The following is a 22,033-nucleotide window of genomic DNA, read 5'->3' as shown; positions in this document are numbered from 1 at the left end:
GCCCACCTCCAGGCTAGTCAGGACCCCAGGCCCCCAGCTCTTGGGCGTCCCTCACGGTGGGCCCCTGGCCCTTTTGACTCCCATAGTCCTGACCCCAGCTTGGGCCAGTCGAGGGTACTCTCCCCTTCGGACTGGGTCTCTAGCCGCTCACTCACATCCTCGGGCCTCACCATGCCACTACTCCCTTTCTCCTAGGGGCAACCGCAGCACCACGCCCTGTACTCATCCACTCTCTTGTGAGGAGCCCAGAGAGGGCAGACCCCTCACAACACTGGCCCACTGGGCCCCCCAACAAACACATGGGTAACCCACCCAGTGGTGGTGTGAGCTAGGGGTTAAGGCACCCCAACCCGCCTTTCACCGGGGTGATAACTGGCCTGGCATTTCCTGGGGGCTTCCGCGCCACTGAGAGCCCCACCAGGCCACCCACTCTCAGCAGGGTGCAGTTTCAGGACCAGGACCAGGACCAGGACCCTCCTTGCCATCCCCTTGCAGCTCCCCCCCTTACCTCCGGGTCATTCTCACCAGCCCTTCAGCCAGGCAATGTTGCTGCCTGGCCTCCAGCAGCCAAACTGCCTTGTTCATATAGGCAGCCTAGGCCTCAAAACGGCTGCCCTAATCAGGCACCTGGGGGCTGCCAGCTCCAGGCCCTTAAAGTGGCAGGCACACACAGTCCACTGCCACATATGCTTACAGAAGAGACATCCTAGTCCTCACCAATTACTAAAACATATTCAGTGGACATCATCCACATCTTACTTCTCATCAATTAGTGTATTCTTCCCAAAACATGTGAATACCTGTGGCCAGGTTACTCTGACCTTTGTTTTGGTGTCCTATAGTGGTCTTCTCAACTCACTCTATCTGCTGACCTTGCAGGCCCCTCCAAAACTATTGAGCTCCTCTTCTAGCATTTCTGTGCAAGCTGTATATGCCCAGTTCTGTAGTCAATGAAGCCTGCTTCAGTTCATGCTGTTAGTAGGGCTTCCATATAATTTGGATGTGCACAGACCAGAGGTTGTATTGATCCATACTCTAGTGAGGCCTACAACTCTCTCACAAAAGTGCTGGGTGAATGATGCTGTATAATACACAGAAAATAATATGTTTCCTGTTCAATGCAATTGAATGCTGAAGAGTCTGAGCCTGCCAAACACGACTTGGCTGGATGCTGAACATCCAAGAGAGTTGTAGGTGGCGAGTCCAGCTGAATGAGACTCATTTGGCTAGCAAACTACGGGATATGTTTCCCAACCTGAGGCATTTAAAATTGAAAACGTTGGCCTAAACTCTCCAGGCCTTGAAATTCTCATCTATAAAGTGGGGATGTTATTATTTCACTGCCTCCAAGAAAGGTGGTGTGAGGCCTAAGCCATTCTTGATTGTAGTGTTCACTTAGATTAGCTTTAGAAGTGCAAAGGGGAATTATTGTACATGTCCCTTTGCCCATCCTCATCGACTCTGAACAGCTCCTCAGCTCAACAAACAGGTCCCTCAAGCTCGGCCTGGCTTAGATCATAGTGTCTTGCTGAGAGAAGTTGGCTTTTGTCACCCTAGGTTTGGAGACATCTGCTTGCCATTTTGCTGTAAGTTTGCAGGATGTGGCCTGCTTTTCAGCGGACTAAAAGCACCTCTCCAAAAGAGCCAAGTCCTTAGGTGGCAGAGCGCCTTGGGCATCTCAGCAGTATAGCCACCATAGTAGCATTAAGCCGTGGGCTTATGGCTTTGGTTCAGTCTCTCCTGCTGACAGCACCGCTCAAGAGAGGGTGTGCAACACACGCAACAACAGCCAAGTATCCGTGTGCTCCGGCAACGTCTGCACCCATCAGCAGACAAAGGTTCTGGTGATAAAATTCTCATGTTAAACCTGGCCTAAGAAAAATTATTCAATTTAGTTATAGGAAGAGGAATTTCATTCCTTCTCCGTGAAGCAGAGAAACAAATGATTATAAAAAGCTAGAAACAAAAAAGCCCTCTCCGGTTCTGCCACTTCCCCTCGTGTCTTTGCAGGTTTTTTCACTCTGGTTTATGAAAAGCTACAGTAGCCACATTACTTTCCTAGCGTGTCCTTTCATCCATTTCTTTAACAACTAGATGATATAAGGAGGTCTCTCAGCCAGTTCCATTACCCGTGAATCTATACCCATAACCGTAACCGTAACGTTATGGCGAGCTGTCTCAAATGCTGCTCTATAGCCTGAGCACACACGGCATTTGTGTCTAAAGAATAACATTGAAGCAAGTCAGCACAGCGCTACATGGCTAGGAAAGCAACATCTGAACCACAGAGAATTAGTTTCAAGGTAGAAGCAACTTAGCAACATAATCATTTGTCTTTTTACAATGTTTACCATGCCAGAGGTCTGTTGATTTGTTTCTGTGCTTATTTTTGTGATACTAAATTTGATTAGAATGAACTTTCCCTCTGGGTGCATTGGCAAACCATAAAGTAGAGATATGCTGAAACCTATTATAAAGTCAAAAATCTATAAATAAATTTAGAGTTACACAAAACAATGCTAGGCACACAGAGCATTTTATTATTCAATATGTCTTTTTGCTAGTGGCATATCTACTTAATTCTGAGAGATCCATGTTTTACTAAGCTTGGCAAGCATTTGATAACTAGCACTTCGCAGCAACTTTTGTAAAAACAAATATGCTAAGGTGCTTTTCAAAGAGCCTGTCTCCTTTCCCAGGAAATAAATGTAAATGCAAAGTTTTTTGGAAGGCTGTGGCCAATTTTCAGCTCCTAAGAAAAGAAGGACTTTACATACAGGACTGCACTACTTCAAAAAGTACAATCATGAGAAGCGGGTTAACATAATTTATTGAATATTGTAAGTATCTCAGGAGTACGTGAGGATTCTGGAAATTAACAGTGAATAGATCTAAATGTGCAAATTTACCGTAATGGGAAGTCACTCAATGGAGTCACACAGACCTCAAGTCACTCCATGGAGTAATGGAGACCTCAAGTGCATTTACATTTGCATCAGTTTTCCAAAATGTTTAAACTAGGGCTATGCAGAGGATGACCATTGCATTTCACAAGTTTCCAAATTTCAGTATTTGTGTTTGATTCATACTGGAATAACACCAAGCTCTTTTGAATGTTTTCCTAAAGGGGAGATGTACCATAGAAACAGGTTCAATTTTAAAAAAGGGGGGTGGGGAGGGGTGAGATATCAAGTGACCAGCAAACACTGAATCTCAACAATGTTCCCAGTAGGCCAATGCATCTCCATGAATCATTTTAGTTGCAATGAAAATAATGTATTTCAACCAAATTTAATTTAATTGGGAAAAAAAAATGTTCTGACTAGTTTGTTTACTACTGATATAGTTAAATCCACCTGTGGGCAATTTTACATCAATTTAAACCCATCTTCTATTGATTTACCCAGATGCAAAACTAAATCAATAGACTCATTTTAAAATATAAGTGTACCCACCCAAAGGTTTACACAAACCTGATGAAATCTTCTGGTGATAGAAAAGTGTTGGATGTTTTGGGTGTATAAAGAGAGCAAGAACAGGTCTCATGCCACCAAGATTCCTCTCTCCTAGCACAGCTTTCTGATCTGCTTTGCAAGACAGGGGCAAACATGAAGAAAATGGTTTCTCTCTCGTTCTCAAAATTCACCCCAAAATGTTGAAACTTAAACAATACAATACCATTTGAGCCCATATCAGGCAATATGTTTCAAGCCTCGGTAGGCTCATGAACACACTGGCATGACTTGCAGGGAAGCAGAGAACCTATCTGTCCCACTGTAAACAGAGGGTGCACGGGTGGTTTCAGGATTTTGTATTTGTGGGGTACAGAAGCAGCAACTGGTACTGCATGGAGAGCTGCACCCCCACTCCCAGCTTCCTCCCTGATACTTGGATGGGAAGACCACACCACAGGAGCAGGAGCCTGGGCCTTTTTTTAAAGACCCCAAATGAGGTCAGAATCCCCACTCCCTCTGTTTTCAGCACTCCCTTCCTGCTCCTCTATGTTCAATGGCACATCCTTATGTTCACCCTGTCCCATCCCCCCCCCCCCTGCCCCCCCTTGCCATCCCCGTTCTTGGGTGTCCTGGGGGCAGAGGGAGCTCCAGAGCTGCTCCTGCCCTACCCCAGGCAAACTGTGCAGGGAACTACGCTTGGCCTGAGATGATGGCAGCAGCACTGGCAGCAGGCAGGTCCCCCCAACCTGTGCCTGCTCCCAGGCTGGCGGGGAACACCGGGGGGATTGGGCAGGGAGAAGGAACATGCCTTTCACAGTCCCCCAGGGCAGCCAAAGAGAGTGGCAGCAGTGGGTGAGGGTGGGATGAATGGAAAGGGAGGGGAGGGTTATACTGAACATGGGGCAGGGGGGTCTAACCTGCTTCGGGGACTCAAAAAATGTCCTGGCTGCTCCTTCCGCAGTGTGGTCTGAAAGTGGGGATGCAACCATGCCTCTGGATCTGCCCCTGAGTGGATGTAATGAATGTCAGCATATTGGACCACCCCCAGCATCTTGTCTTCTCCTGACAGTATAGGGGCAGTGGACAGAAAGGGGCCTCCACAGGGAACAGCTGAATGCAGAGGCTGGAGAAAACCAGGACTCAAGGTGAAGTCCTCCTTGGAGCACTGAAAAGACAAATTTAGCCCTGATCACTCCATCAGAGAAGGATAATCACAGGAGCAGACACCCTGCTGAAGTAGCTCATTGTGACTTCAGTGGAGCACGGTTGATGTGCATCAGCTAGGAATTTGGCCAACATTGAGTTTTCTTTCTCCTGTATGTAATAACTTGTGATAGGACAGGTCTCCAGGTCTTATTCAAGCAGAAATTCTACTGAAGTAAATAAAGGCTTTTATTTGCTTGAGACCCGTGTAAATACCGCAGGATTGGGTGGTTAGGAGTTTCTAGTCATGGCACGTTTAAATGCAGGATTGCATGCAAGCATATTAGTTTCCAAGCTTCTGAGGACAGCAAAAATCAGGTAAAAGTCATTGTTAGGGCAGGAGTAAGTGGGAGTAAATATAGTTGCAGGTACAAAAGCAGTTGCGTATCTGTATGACACTTAAAGCAGCATTGCTCTTATGTGGGAATACTCCTTGTGTATGGCCAACTTCACCTTGCAAGCTCTCCTAGCTCCAAACCCCTGAGCTATAATGTTAAGTACATAGTTGATCCACGTGATATGCTAAGCAGTAGAGATGTAATTCATAATTAACTCATTTGGATAACACAGAACAAATGGCATTGTCAATGGACCATCAGACCCCACAGAGAGTTGTAAATGTCAAATCTCTGGATTCTCACTACTTTGCAAATTAAAATTTATACTGTTTCCAAATGCTATCTTTTATTTTTAATCATTCAGCTGATTGTATTTTCCTTCTGTCTATGCTGATTAAATCCCAGCCTCTCACCTCTAATTATTAACATTGTGTTGCTTCTTTTAGATTACAAAAAATTCCAACTTGTAAAAATACACTCCCACCAGTCTGCTTTCTTTCTTACATTTACAGGGATAAGCATGTCCTTTTATGAACAGGGAGGTGCCACAACTCTCAGTCTGTATTCTACATATGTTACTGTCTTTACTGTTTGGGGGCACTCTGAAAATCATAGAATCATAGAAAATGAGGGTTGGAAGGGATCTCAGCAGGCCCTATCCTCAATCACCTGATCAAAGCAGGACCAGCCCCAGCTACATAATCCCAGCCAAAATTTTGTCAAGCCGGGTCTTAAAAACCTCCAAGGTTGGCGAGTCCACCACCTCTCCGGGTAGCCTGTTGCAGTGTTTTACTACCCTCCTAGTGAGAAAATTCTTCCTAATATCTAACCTAAACTTCCCTTGCTTCAACTTGAGCCCATTGTTTCTTGTCCTGTCATCTGCCCCCACTGAGAACAATCCAGCTCCATTCTCTTTCCAACCCCCCTGCAGGTATTTGAAGGCTGCCATTTAATCCCCCCTTGGTCTTCTCTTCTGCAGACTCAATAAGCCCAGTTTCTTCAGCCTCTCCTCACAAGTCATGTCCCCCAGGCCCGAAACTATTTTTGTTGCCCTCTGCTCCAATTTGTCCACATCCTTTCTGTAGTGCAGGGCCCAAAACTGGAGACAGGACTCCAGATGTGGCCTCATCAGTGCTTCATAGAGGGGAAGAATCACTTCCCTGGATCTACTGGCAAAGAGTTTTGTCTGTCTTCGTCTTCAATGCTGTGGCAAGGCACTTGCAGTGCCTGACACTTTAAGGTTTCAAGTTGGTAGTGGAGCAGCAGGCAGGTGGTGAAAGGTGAGGAGGGGCGGCTAAAAACCCCAGGCCCCACCCATGGGTGGGTTACCAACACCAGAGAGGGGAGTATGACCAGGCCAGCCCAGCCAAGGGCACCTGAGCCCAGTGCAGGGGTCCAGGCATGGTGGCAGCCACCTGAGCCCCACGGGTGAAAGACCCCAGAGTAAAGGGCCAGGTATGGCAATAGCCACCTAAGCCCCATTGGGCTAAAGACCCCAGTGGCCCAGTGAGGGGGCGATAAAGAAGCAGCCCAGAGGGGCTGGGTGACAGAAGCAGCCTGGAGTGAGGCTGTGTGATAATGAAGTGGCCCTGTGAGGGGCCGAGTGTGGCCCTAGTGAAGGGGCAGAAGGCCCAGAGTGTAGAGCTGCCCAGTGAGGTGGCTAGTAGGTAAGTGGCCCAGTTGAGGGCAGTAAAGATGAGTGGCCCTACTGAGGGGCAGAATTACTACATTGGGAATATGGAAAGACCGGATGTGACAATATAGAAATACCGGATGTGAGAATGAACATCTGCGAGGCCTGGGGCATGTGTAAGGGTAGGTCAGAACATGTACCAGGGCCCTTGGCATCAGGAGGGCGAGCAATGGGCAGCCTCCCACCTTAGAAACAGCATTCATATTTATTTCCATCATGGCATGGCAGGCGAGCAATGCAGGGGGTTAGCCCTGAACAAGTGGGCAGCTGGTACCAAGACCCAGCCCTGAGAGGCCAGCCTGTTACAAATGCATTTAACTTCACAGCACCCCTGTGACATGGCAGAGCATTTATATTCATTGTATAGTTGGGGAGCACAGAGGGATTGGCTTGTCCATGGGCAGAGAGGGAGTAGGTGGAAAAACAAAAACAATGACTCTGGGTTTCCTAAGCCTGGTGTCATAATGAGTGAATCATCATTCATCGCCAGCATTTCTAATGCTTTGTCCTTTCAATAAACTCTAAACATTGCCTAACACTGCTTACAACCTTCTCTAAAAATGCCTTTCCATAAGGGCTTTGTTAAACATTACATTTTTTAACTTCAGCAGGCTGATTGTGCTGTTGTTGTACATACTGAGGAGGACTTACAAGCAACCCTTAACTGTCACAAGCATACCAGTGCTCAGGACTGACCCTTAACATTGGAAAAACAAAGATGCTTCACCCGCCTGCTCCAGACCAATCCACTGCCCTGGCAAAGGTCCTCATTAATGGGCAGTAGCTGGAGAACATTGATCACTTTGTATACCTCAGCAGCCATCTCTCAAAGAAGGCCAAAATTGACAAGGAGATCCAGCATAGGATCTGATGTGCCAGCTCTGCCTTCGAAAGACTGTATCATTGTGTTCTCAATGTTCACGACATCAGAACTCAAGTAAAGCTCCTATTATATAAGGCTGTGAAATCCCAACTCTTCTCTATGGCTGTGAAGCTTGGGTGACCGACAGGGATCATCTGAAAAGCCTGAAATGTGAAGGGTTTCACCAGCGCTACCTCCAGAAGATCCTTGGCATAAAGTGGGAGAATCACTGCACAAGTGCCAGTATCCTCACTGACCTTAACACTGCCAGTATGGAAACCCTGATTGTTCAACATCAGCTGTGATAGACAGGGCATTGTGTGCACATCTCTGATGTACATTAATCAAAACAACTTCTGTACTCCCAACTCAGCCAAGAACAAAGGAACGTGTGGGGGCTGGAGGAAATGCTTCAAGAACACCTTCAGTGCAAACGTAAGTGTGGCATTGGCATCACAAATGAAGAAGAACTAACCCAGGACAGGGCTACATGGCAATACCTTGTGAGAGAAGGTACATCCTACTTTAAGGAAAACCATCTCACCTCAAAGGCAGAAAAGGGACAGAAACAGAAGAAAAGAAACAAGACTGAGAAGTCCATCATCTGAATATCCCTTTACCCACTACCTGTGGCATCTGCCAGAGGGTCTATGGCTCTAGGATCCACCTTATTAGTCATCAATGGACTCATCTATTCCACTTTACTTGACCCGTGGGAGTGATCATGCTTGATCGTGAGGGATTGCCGCCACCATGGATGATGTTCCAGAGTACTGATAGATAGATTTGTGATACAACATGGGTGAATGGGTTGAAGATGACTATACTACTTGCATTGCATTGAAGTCACCTGGAAAGTATTCATCAGGCTGAAGAAACTATCGCTGAATGAATAGGCCAAGATTCTCTCTTCTATTTGGGAAACACACAAACATTAAAGATCATTGGTGCTTCACTTGAACTAAGTCAGATGGAATTGCACCTGCTTACAGAAGGGATGAATTTGGTCCGCACCATTTTTTTGTTCCTCTTTAGACTTTTCAGCCTTGTGATTTTTAGATAAGATTAAAGGAAGGAATCAGCCAGCTGCAAGTTTGGAAAAAAGAGAGAGAGAAACACATATGCTGTTCCTAAGAGGATTATCTGTTCTCCACAGTATAAATTTTGTATTACAGTGGGGATCAGGGCTGAGGAAACTTTGTATTTCTTTTTAAATATTTCACAGTTTGCTCTTAGCTGATGTTGTAAAAACAGGAAAATTTCTCACTGAAAATGATGGGGTTTAACACAGATATCAGCTACATTGTAGGAATGGTGTAGCCTTGTCTTTGCAGCATGGTGATGAGATTACTGAGAATGGGCTTACATGTGTATTTAAGAACAGCTCCATTGTGCTGTCTGTCACTTCACTCAGTGGTGAATTAACAACAGTCTCTCTCATTGCAACCAAAAAGTCAACATCCTAGTGATATCTTGTGTCCATATCCAACACTAGAAAACCTGGTGAGTTAAGTCTACACCAGAAGCTATAAGGTGGAGACCTATTCTGGATCTCCTGAAAGTCCTGGAGGGCTTGCATCATTAGATCTTCACTACAGGATTTATGGAGGGCAACTGCTATGGTTACAGAGATAGTCTCCCCTTGACCTACCAATGGTCCTTGGGCAAACTCACTCCCTTGCAGTTTATCAGCACTCTGGGCAAATGCAAATGGTCTTCACTTTGCTCCCAGTCTCAATTATTATTATGTGTATGATAGGAGTCCCTATGGACTCCTAAGGAGCCCGCACTATGATGGAGTCCCTATGGGACTGGAATCTGTGTACACTTATAGCAAAACATTTCCTTGCTTTGGTGAGCTCACAATTCCAGGGAGAAATCCTGGTTCCACTGAATTCAATGGGAATATTGACATGGATTTCAGAGAGATTTGGATTAAATTGGCAAAGACATACACATGGTAAAAGAGAGAACCCATCACTGTTCCCCTGATGAAAATGTGAAATGGAGATGAGATAATAAGAGCTTCATCGACAAAGGAGCCCTAAAAGCTTTAAACACCACTGGAGGTGTTTCCTTTTGCTCAGTCACTGCATAAGATGATTGACCTTTAAGGACCCCGTCATAAGTAATCAGATTTATTGGGCTGAGGGTGCAACTGAGCGTCAAGGTGAGTGTCACATTTGGGACCAGCTCATACAGTGCTGCAAAGGGGCATTCAGGGTAAGCTGGCGTAACTTAGATGGGCCTTCACAGTTCATAGATTTCTAGGGTCAGAAGGGACCTTGTAGATCATCGAATCCAACCCCCTGCTCTAGGCAGGAAAGAGCACTGGGGTTAAATAACCACAGCTCAGTGCCTGTCTAATCTTTTCTTGAACACCGCCAAGGTAGGGGAAAGCACCACCTCCCTTGGAAGACCATTCCTTATTTTGGCAACCCTCACCGTAAATAATTTCTTCCTGATATTGAATCTAAATCTACTCTCCTTTAGTTTGTGGCCATTATTTCTAGTAACCCCGAGGGGCACCCTGGAAAACAGAGTATCCCCTATTCGCTGCTGACCCCCGTGATGAGTTTGTAGACAGCTACAAGATCACCTCTCAGCCTTCTCTTGTGGAGTCTGAAGAGATTCAGGTCCCTCACTCTGTCTTCATAGGATCTTACCTGCAGGCCCTCAACCATACAAGTAACCCTTCTTGTTGTCTTAGATCATGGGCAGATAAACAGCTTATCACAGAGTAGAAGAGGACAGATTTAGCACACATCAGCTGCTCTGTGGTAACTACCTGTGTGTACAGAGAGGGCACGTCTAGGGGGTCGGACTCGATGATCTATTGAGGTCCCTTCCGACCCTAGCATCTATGAATCTATGAATCTATGAATCTACATGAGACACTTACTGAGCATTAACCTAATAACACTGTGCAGTAGTGTGGCGGCTAAAAACCATGCTAATTGCCTACTGTGCAGTGTTATTAGGCTAATGTGCAGCACTACTGCGTGATAGCTCTAGGTAATGTGCATTTAGTAACCTAATAACACTGTGCAGTAGTGTGGCGGCTAAAAACCATGCTAATTGCCTACTGTGCAGTGTTATTAGGCTAATGTGCAGCACTACTGCGTGATAGCTCTAGGTAATGTGCATTTAGTAAGTAGTAAACTAAATGTGCAGTATCTAAGGTGCATTAAAGAACATGTAGACATGCCCTGTGACCTGCAGCAGGAGAAAGCACTTATACCTCTACAGTCAATGGCCCAACTGCCATAGGTTAGCTTTCACTTTCTGCAGGAAAAGAACGCACATATGAGCTCTTATGACAGAGTAACTGATGTGCAGTAAAGCCTGGCCCTCTTTGCCTCTCATTAAGTGTTCCTTACGGTTAATTATGCCCACGTTGGATTTTTTGGGCAGAGCACAAAGGTGCCTTTAAATCTAACATGATCTCCCCTTCCACTGGATGCTGAGTTCTCTTCTCTGCCTCTCAGAGGCACAGCAGAAACTTTCATCCCGAGAGAGAAAGTGAATTGTCCACATCAAGAAGAACGTCTGTGACATGGGAACCATTAAGAACTGGTAATCAATAATAACTTCAGACCTCCCAAGTTGAAATGCGGTGCTTTCATCACAAAACTGTCCATATATGAGTGCATATACATGTTATCTTTACCATGCATGGAAATGTTCATCATAATGTTCTGTTGCTTATTTGCATCTAAAATGCATGCTATTTGTACCCTTGCCAGCATTCAGCATCTTTTCTCACTACGATTTGCTAGGTTTTAAATTTTTCTCCTCGTGATTGATTCTTCACATCCACCTGATGCCTTGATTTATTGTAATCAAACTGTAGTTAATAATATAATGCTTGCAAAGTGTCAGAAAAATGCTGGCTAGTACTAAAAATGTAGATTTAAAGTAATGCTAACATGTAATGCTAGTGTCAGAAAAAGAGAAAATGTGCCTTTAAAAAATCAGGCCCTAGTAGTTCAGTATCAGATTTCTTTCCTAACCACTTTGCCTTTGCACATCAGATTTTATTATTTTGTAAATATAGAAAAAATGAGGCCTACAGGAAGAGGATAGTGTCCTATTAAGGCAAGCCTTTTTATTACCTTCTACTGCTTATGGCTTTTTCTTGCTAAAACATTTAATGAGACTTCTGTGCAGTGTTCAATATTATTCATGCAGGTGCAATACTAGAAATGGTCTTTTAAATAGCTTATGAGGGATGGAGTTCACTTGTAGGCATGTAATTTCAGAGGAAAACAACTTTACTACTCACATCTAGTGGAGCTCTACCTAGAATAAAACAAATAACACAGTTCTTGTCTACATCTTATCCTTGTCCTCATCTGGTAGCTACAACACACATCCAGATTCACATTATATTAGCATTTTGGGAAACCACTGCCTGGCAGGTTAATAGAGGTGGGAGGGAATCAGCCTTATGTGCCATGTGCTAAGTGGCATTCATGGTTTGGTGCTAGCAATATGGAAACGAATTCAGATGCTGGTCTATCAGCAGTAATTAAGCTCAGTCTTTGCTGGTCCATGGGCAACAATACTGAGCAACTAATGCATCGCAAGTAATATCATACCTTGTTCTCGCTGTCAAGCTGAGAAAATGTGTTATCCGTGGAAAGCAATATTTCCTCCAGCTGCAAGCAAGGAATGTGTGGACAACGTGTTGCTTATGAGTCATGAGACCAGACTGCCCAGAGCAGGCGGGCTGGATATGATCATCTCACAAAGTCCCATCCAGTCCAAAACTTCTGTGAATTCTGTAAATCTGTGACCACAGTTCTAGGAAGTAGCACATAGCGCCTTTGTACGCGCCACAAAATTGGCCTTTACAGTGGCTTAAATGCCCTTTTGCACCACTTGAATGGCGTTGGTGTTTGCACGCTAGGTGGCGTATTCCGCTTTAACAGCATTGCTGTTTGCACGTTCAGTGGCGTATTCCACTTTAAATGACTTTGGTATATAGCAAGATAAAACACCTCCAAGGTGTTTTAGTTTGCTACCTAATAAAGCGCAGCAGTGTCCGGGGTGCTGGAAGCTGATGTGGTCAAGGCTTGGTGGGCCTTATGCAGCTCAGGGGCTGTGGGACCCAGCAGCAGCCTCCCCAGAGCCTGCCTGACTGCCTGAGCTGTGCGGGGGCCCAGTCCTTCCCTCTGTGGCTGCAGGGGAGGAGGAGCAGTGATTCCCTCCACAGCTGCAGTGCCCCCCAGGACCACCCAGGTTAGGTGCCAGTGGGTGGGTGCCACCTGGGGGGCCCCTGTACTGCTCAGGCACCACTCGGCTCTCCGGCAGCTCGCCCACCCTCCCCACCGCCAAAGAGGCAGGAAAGGATGGAGCCCCCACCCTTGTGTACACTGAATGCTCGGGGGCCCAGTCCTTCCCTCTGTGGCTGCAGGGGAGGAGGAGCAGTGATTCCCTCCACAGCTGCAGTGCCCCCCAGGACCACCCAGGTTAGGTGCCAGTGGGTGGGTGCCACCTGGGGGGCCCCTGTACTGCTCAGGCACCACTCGGCTCTCCGGCAGCTCGCCCACCCTCCCCACCGCCAAAGAGGCAGGAAAGGATGGAGCCCCCACCCTTGTGTACACTGAATGCTGGGTTAGTTCAGTTTAATTCTCCCTAAATTGAAGCAGTCTTTTTAAAAACCCACCATTTCAATTTAGGGAGTACTAAACCAAATTAAACCCCCGTGGCATGTAGAAGCAGCCATAGAGATTGCAGGACACAAGATTTTTATTCTGGGGCCAGGGGATATAACATTAAAGGATGGAAATATATTCTTCTGATCTGTCTGAATTCAGGTCATGGACACATGCAAAGCAATGACTTCAGTGAGCTTTGGGGTCTGAACCAAAGTGATGCGGGCTAACAAGCAAAGCAAAACAAAGCCATACAAAACCAGACAGAGTCCCTTTCCTTCTACTGGATACATGGAAGCTTTCACAGATCATTATGGAGCATCTCTGAAACCCATCCTCAGATGCTCTTCCTCCCTGCCTCATATGCCCGAAACCCCGTCCCTGAAGTGGTAAGAAATGCCTTTGCTTTCTTATCTTTTAAGTCTTCTCTTCAAATACACCTCTGTAAAGAGCGTAATAGCCCCAGCTCAACCCTATTCTGTGCTATTCACTGATACCATAGATATTGTAAAAGAACAAGAAACCCACAGGATTGTGAATTCAATAAGATGCGCACGCCATTTTATTACCCATTCACACTGCTTTTTGTTATAACCTTCCCCATTGCTTGTTCAGGTCCCAGTTCATCAAAGTACGTCAGTATATACATAGTCCTGTCAAATGAACGTAGGACAGTGCTTTAATTTCAATAGGACTATTCATGGTCTTAATTCATGCATTCACGTGCATATGCAAACACTTGGCTAGATTAGGAACTTGTTTTCATAAGGTTCTTGTTTTGTACCAGTTTGTTGCTAGGAATTGATGATGTTGGCATCATTTGAATAATAACAAAAATAATATTGAATAGTCATGGTCTTGGTAAACACAACTGGGACATGCTGAGCATAGGAAAACATTACTACAGTTCTGCTTTGGTTATCTAAGGTGGATGCTCATGTCAAATAAGCAGAGGAAAATCAATTAACATTAGGGCTGTATTAAAGCCATGGATGAGCGCTACCTTTTAGTTACACAATTGATCTTCATGCAGGTTTGTTTTGCAGTATTCTTTATCAGTTTACTAGTTTGTTGTTAACTTAAAGGAATCCTTTTAGAGGAATTATGGAAGACTTGTAAAACCTGAGCGCATCGACTCTGATAAATTCACTGCTACAATGGCATCTCCAATGTTCTGTAATTAAAATAAAATGATGGTGTGTGGACCCCTGAAACCAATTGTTACTATTCTAGTCCTACACACCATCAGTGCATCCATCATGGTTATAAGAAAAGCCAAAAAAAAGTCCTTATCACATCAAATTAACTCAAGACTGAATTACCTTTGTTCCTAGTTCCTACCCTTCCTTCACAGATCACACTGTCAAAGCTACAATCCCATTTTTTAAAAAGTCTGAAATTAAATGTTTTTAAATCCTTGTATTCTATGAGGGAGGCTTGCCCTCTTCTCAGTTACCCAGGTCATTAAGTAACAGAGTGAACTCAAGAGGAAAATCTAGACTGAACATTTTTTTTTGAGGGGGATGGAGGTGGAGGAGTTTCTGGACAGTGAGATGTACTGAGTCGTGCAAGAGCATTCACAAAAGCAGTGGTGGAAAATAGGTACTTCCTAGAAATTGCCTATTTGCAACAGTCCTGCATAGGATGAAGTTGGTGGGATCTCACAGGCCTATTTTTTTTCCTTTCCTTTCGGACATCTAGAGGGGTTTAAAAACCAATTTAAAGTGGAGGAAAAAATCACACTGAGTTACTTTTTCTGTACAAATGAGATTAAAAGCAGATTGAGATAAGTCACTGTGTGCAAAACAGGAAAGGCCTAATTACCCTCAAGTGACCTGACACCCAAGTCTTCCTAGGCTGCTGGATCAGTACCCTTATTTAAAAAGGCCTTTTTTACATCCAAGGTTCTCTAATTATAACCTGAACATCTGTGTTTGGCACTGTTTCTTCCTCCACCACAATTTGTTGAGTGTTACGTGTAGCATTTCATGGTTGCTGTAATAAACCCTCTACTTTTTGGCAGCCTTCTTACCCTAATAAAGACTGTAATTCTAGGTGTCTGGATGAAGCCAGACATGCCTGACACAGATTGCATTATAGTTCTCTGTGTAGCAATAAACCTCTTATCATAGGCCTGGTTTGGCAACTGTTCATACTGCTTGGAAGTTAATAGTATTGTTGCTGCCTCCTGACAGTCATCTGGAAAAGGCTAACAACATGTTGACACCTCCTGGTCCCAATTTTCAATGCTTGCTTATACAACTCCAAGCCAAAACCAAGATTACCCTGACCTCAGTCATCAAGCTCCAGTACGCTGATGATGCTGTAGTGTATGCTCATTGGCCACGTCTACATGCGCAGTGGACTGCACAGTAACAACTGTGCAGTCATTTAGTACTTGCATGACTAAATACAAGTACTAAAAGACTGTGCAGTACCATAGCCACACAGTTTTCTCCTGATGTTACTGTGCAGTAGCTTGTTAATACTGTGCAGTAGCGTCACATCACGGTTAGTGCCCAGCAATGCTATTGCGTGGTAATACGGGGCAGTAGCTTATTGCTACTGTGCTGTAGCACCTCGTGTACATGCACCCACTCAGAAGCAGATCTTCAGCCAATTGGTGACATCTTTATTGAGGCATGCAAGAAAATGGGACTGACATTTAACATTCAGAAGACCATCAACAAGTTCTTCATGAGTAGTCCCCAGCTCCATTGATTCAGATTCACAGTGAGACTCTGGGGAACATTAACTATATCCAGTACTTCAGGCTGACATCAATGAAGAAATCCAACATCGCCTCAAATGTGCAAGTGCAGCTTTCAGATGCCTTAGGAAACAGGTGTTCAAAGATTACAACACCAGATTCAATACCAAGGTCATGTTTTATCAAGCCGTCATGATCCCCTCCTTACTGTACAGAGCTGAGACATGGACAACATGCAGAAGACATCTCAAGTCACTGGAGAAATACCATCAATGTTGACTTCAGAAGAACCTTTGAATCCATTGAGAAGACAGATGTGCCAACATTAACGTTTTCGCGCAAGCACACACCACGGGCATCAAGGCAATGATCATCTGACATCAACTTAACTGGGCTGGCCATGTCATCTTGATGTTTGACTCCAGACTCCTGAAGCATGTTTTATTCTCCAAGTTCAGTCAAGGCATATGCTAAAGAGAGGGCAGGTTAAGTGCTCCAAGGACGTCTTCAAGGCCAACTTGGAAAAAAAATGCAACATCAACTTCTGGGAGACAATTGCAAGTGCCGCCCCAAATGGAGGAAGAGCCTGCTACAAGACTCTTAGTACTTTGAAACCTTACAGTGGCGACAGGAGATGGAAAAGTCGGAGAAGCAGAACTAGCCTGTTGTGGACCCAACCAAGAATCCAGAGCCACCCATCCCCACATGGAAACACATGCTTGAGTTGCAGTTGAACCTGTTGGTCCTGGTTTGGCCTTGTTAGCCATCTTTGCACCCACAGATAAAGCAATTATGGAAGACAATCATCCTAGACTGTGAGGGATTGTCCATAATAATGCCAATGATGGCACAATGGGACTGCTTGTGGCATGGAGACCCATGGACTCGGCCTGCCTTTTTCCCCTGAGCTGCTGTCAACTTACATACATTCTGTATCTCTATTTAGATCGAGTGCTCTTCAAGGCAGGTGCTCTCTCTTGCTCTGTACCTTGATGGCAGAATCCTAATTAACTCTGTGCACCTGAGTGACACATGTGGAGGAGGGCTGTGCAAAGCTTCAGATGCTGATTCAATTCAGAGGAGATTCAGCCCATTCAGTGGCCAAATCTCTGAATCCAAATTGAATCAGGAGACCAATTAAAAGGTCCGAATTGATTGAGAGATCTTCAGTGATTTGGGCAGTCCCCGCCTGCTGCACCAGGGAGTTGGACTCAGACTCAGTGCTGGTAAGTAGGGGGCAGGGGAGGAGAAGCTGGAGGAGGGGGAAGGGGACCATGAGGGGACCCCCTCTAGGCCACATCCCCTGCCTGCTCCCCCGACCCCTTCCACCTCCCCCGGCCCCAGCCCCATGGCTGCCCCATCTGACCCAGCTCCTGGTCCTTTAAAAAAAAAGCCCCCACTCACTGGCTGCTGCCTGGCAGGAGGGTGATCCCTGCTTCCCCTGCTGCCCCACACTGTGTGGGGGGCTCTGCCACAAGCTTCCCGACTCCCATCGGGAGTCCTCCCATCGGCTCCCCCAGGTCCCTCCATGGCTGCTCCGCCCACCCCAGATCTTGCCCTTTAGGAAAAAACAAAAAATACCCTCAGACTCAACAGCTCCTGTAGCAGCCTCAGGGCTTCTGGGGGCTTGTGCAGAGCCCCCCCAAACTGTGCAGGGCAGTGGGGATCGCCCCTCCGCCTGGCTGGTGCTGGTGACTCCAGGGTTTTTTGTTTATTTTTTTAAAGGGCCAGAGCTGGGCAGGGGGCTGGGGGATCGGGGGGATGGGTAGGGCCAGAGCTGGGCAGGGGGCTGGGGGATCAGGGGGGATGGGACGAAGGGCTCATGGCAGAGCCCCCCCATGCAGTGTGGGACAGTGGGGGGCAGCGGGGATGGCCCCCCACCTGGCAGCAGTCAGTGAGTAGGGCCTTTTGTTTTTCAAAGTGCTGGGAGCTGGGGTGGGCGGAGCAGCCATTGCCAGGCTAGGGGAGTGGGCGTGACAGCGATTCAAATCACCGGATCGAATCACTGTCCCCTGAATCAGCCAAATCCGAATCCAAAGTGAATACTAGCCACTTTGCATAGACCTTATATGCAGCTGTGTGACAGCAGCTTTGGGCACTTACACGTAGTTTGGGATTCTCTTCCACTCTGCAGCGAAATTGAAACTGGCCTTTGTGCCCATCTCTCAGTAGCAAAGTGGAGGAGAAAGGCCCTGCCCAGGTTTTAATCCAATAGCTGTAGTTAGGACATTTGCCCAGGGTGTGAGACACTCAGGTTCATCCATAGGAGTTTAAATGGGCTTCCAAGAGAAGTTTTCTATCCACCAGGCCACAGATTAGGCATGGTCCAGCCCTGCTTCTTGATACTGAGTCACTGCATCTTGCATTTACTCTTCTCTGAATAAAATGCATGGAGAGCAGCTGCAAAGCTTCTTGCCCATTGAGAACATGAGCTGAGGGCAGAATCTGGAGTCTGGTCTTCAGATTCCCACTCTTTGAGCCAAACAACTTCTGGCTTGTCTTCTTTATCGCTCTACATACCTCCCTATTTTAGCTGCTCAGGTGTGTAAAGTAAAATAGGATTTAGCCTCTACTGCCTACCACTATGGGCTCCTGCTCTCAAGTAGGTCCTTTAGACAGCACTGTAAATTAACTCATGGTTATTAATAAAGGGTGCAGACTTTCTGTATGTATTATTTAAGTTTGTCATGGATCCTTTGTAATGGCCCAGAACATAGCTTAAGAAAGTCCAGATTGACAAGACAGCAGAAAACTTGTAGTTTGAGGACTCTCTTGGTCCCATCTGTTATTGTGAAATTCCAAATAGGGCCAAACCCAATGGCAATCACTTAGCAGCTATAGATTTGTCATTACTGTAAAATCTGTTACTCAACAGAGTTTTAAAGATATGACTATTGCATCTCCCAGCCATTCTAGATGCTTCTTTCCTATAACTTGCAGGCAGGTAACTAATCTAAAACCTTGCTTGCGAGGTCCTGCTCCAAAAATGCAGGGAACCCTATGCCAGAATAGAAGGGATTATCATTTACAGCTCTGATTTGTCCAGCTCCGTGTTTCAGCTAGTAGTTCTTTCCTTTTTTTTCACTTGCACTTCTTACATTTTCCTACCATTAGGAGAAAAGCATTACCACTGCAGATTTTTACACATTTGTAGGGAGCACGAATGCAAAAATATTATGGGATTATTTAGTTGTTACTGTTCAGGAAGTATGTGCTAGAAATCAGTTATAGTGGTTATAAAAAAGAATGAGAGTGAGCACTTTATTGTGGACTTCTCATTTCTGTTTGATGAGAACGTTCAATTGGAAAGGCAAAATTGACAGACATAATCAGTTGCAGCAGGATTTTAAGGGAACCGGGGGAACAAAACGTGTGAGAGTAACGTCGGCTGTTTAGCAGTATTGGGGCTTGTCATGTAGCTGGCACAACATAGGGCCCCTCATTGTTTGGAAAGCAATAACACTCTAAAATCCCTGACACTTCTGACCCTGCAACAGGAGCCATACCCCAGGGGTGGCCATTATATCCTGTGGTAGCCATGTGATTCCTGCCTCCACTCTGGTTCCTCAGGGTATCCTTCCTTGCTGTTTCATCTGCCATGCCTTGATGTTGTGCACAGGGCTTGGGAGGCTGCCCCAGGGTCCCCAGAGTGAGTCTGGTCCTTTGCTATCTTACTGCTCAGGTACTAAATTGTGGCCATTCTGGCCTTACTAGTGCTTTACTATGGGCTATATTCTTGGTCTCCATCCACCCCTATAGGCACACCCATGCCTCCATCCACACACCAAGTTGTACACGTTTCAGCTGTCCTGGCTTTGGTCTGCTGGCTGCTCTATCTGGGGACTCCTAAGTCACAGCCCATTGACTCTTGCCTGACTTCTTAGTCCCAGCCTATTCTCATTTGTGCCTCACTCCATCAAGACTCCAGCTCTGACCCTCTTGGCCAATAGCCCACCCTAGTCTTGCCTTTGGGTGCAGACTCGGATCCTCCCGGCCCATAGCCCACCCCATCTCACCCATGGCTCTCTCAACTGCATCCTGCCCCTGGTTCACTCTGTCTGGGCTCAGCACCTGGAGTGCCTCTCAGGCACCCCCTGCAAGCCTTCAGTCCCCCCTTATTAGCCATACCCAGGTCTCCAGTTTTTATGGTCTCTATCATTGTGGGGAAAAAAGAAAATGCAGTCCCTCTAAGTGTCACAAAACCAACATCTGACATCACTCAGGTTCACCCCCACCCCAGGGAACACTTAAGGCAAAGCAAAAGAAAAAAGAAGCTTTTTGCCCTGCATAGTTCGGTTCTCCTTGCCATCCCCTCCTGGCTACATAGCAATGTGCCTGGGAGGTCCTCTCCTTTCTTCAGTCAGGGGTAGATTGAGCTTGCTGGCCTGACAGGAAGTCTCTTATACTGGTAAGTCCCTCCTCTTCCAGCCAGCTTGGCCTATCACAAAGCATGATCCCAGCGTCCTTTTATTGGTCCATTCAGCCCTGCTTGGGGTCAGAGCACCCATAGCAGGGCTGATGGAGACTGGTGAAAGCCTGTCTCCTCTTTCTGTATTGGTTTTGCCTGTGCTCCTGTCTCTTCAAGCCACAAAGTCTCTACTGTTAAAGAGTCTCCCCAAGGCCTTGCTCATCCCCCAGCCTTCTGCCCGTAACAGGGCAAGGGCTTCTTCTTACAGACCCACATCAGTGGTTGTGTTCCTCCAAAATCCAATGTATTGGACAGAAAAAAACAGTAATAGCTTTACTTTGCATGTCTGTCACAACTTCCTTTATGGAAAGTGCAAGGCATTATCCAGTTAATCTTCACACCTACTGACTGTGTATGTGCCAACAAAGACTGAGCGTGTGGCTTTGCAAAATAAATACGGGGATCCCTTCACTCACCACTGAACTTAGCAATTGTTTAAAATGGCAAAGAAACATTGCACAGCTCTGTGTGTGGCTGGCAAATGAAGCAAAATGCACGATTCCAAATTCAAACTATATAGAAGGAATCTAGGTAGGCAGAATATTATTACCCAAGTTGAAATTTGGTTCTGTTATCAGTTATTAGTTTTTTAATCCCACAAGCTCTTTCTATGTACACACTTAGGAAAAATGCTTGTAATGCATTTGGAATAATTTCCTTTCTCCTTCAATAACAACAGAATGCATTAGATGTAACTCTATGACCCCAGCGGAAACAGCCACAAGGCTCCCTTAATACTTTTATCCCTACCCAGAAAGTTTGGCCAGTGTTCTTCGGAAACAAATAATTGAAGAACTGTCTAAAGTTTGCTCCTATCTACAGAGAAATGGATGTAGGGGGGGGCGGGGTGGTGGAGATGGGTTTCTTATTAATGAGGCTGAGACTCAGCTGTGAGGAAGGAAAGGGGCTGCTCTTGTTTGCAAGCTCCTGTAGCATGTGACAAATTCACCCCTGGCAAACAGAGAGAAACCTAAAAGAAAAATAATGTCAGGAAAGCCATTAGAGTAAAATATTTAACAGATCATTGCAGCTGCACTGTAGGAAATCTGTATACACACCTTCTTGTCTCCTATTACCTATTATATTGTCTGTGTGTTTTGCATGTGATGTATTTTTCATGCTTTTCCCCTCCCATTTCAATTGGGGCTTTTTGCTATTTAGGTCAATGTATTGTTGTTTTAGGTTTTCTTCATCATAACCACGGAAAGGCATCGTGGAGAAGCAGAGGCTATTTATTTTTGCGTAAGCTTTATCCATGTGGACCATATAATGGCATTTTAAAATCCTGGACCTGCTTCACACGTACATTAAGATACCTTGGCTCAGATCCTTCAAGGTTTGCTGGTGCCTAATATCCATTGATTTCACTGATTGAATGGCATAAAGGGGCTTTCCCAGCTTAGCACTATGGACATCAGACTTACTGTCTCTTTAGATTGCCTAAAATATTAATCAGAAAGGTACATGGAATAATGTCGTAGCCTTCATGTCCCCTCTTCCATAATAGAGCTACACAAAACAATTAGCTGAAATGTCCTAGTGAAGAAAGCAGATTTGACAATGCTGAAATCATTTGTAAAATCTTTTTGGTTTTGCAAAATTGTTTTCACTGGTGGGAAGAAAGTCTTGAAAAATGTTTAATCT

This window comes from Alligator sinensis, unplaced genomic scaffold (genome assembly GCF_000455745.1).
Source record: "Alligator sinensis unplaced genomic scaffold, ASM45574v1 scaffold510_1, whole genome shotgun sequence".
NCBI lineage: Eukaryota > Metazoa > Chordata > Crocodylia > Alligatoridae > Alligator > Alligator sinensis.
The sequence above is the reverse complement of the archived record's forward strand: the minus strand, read 5'-3'. Positions refer to the sequence as shown.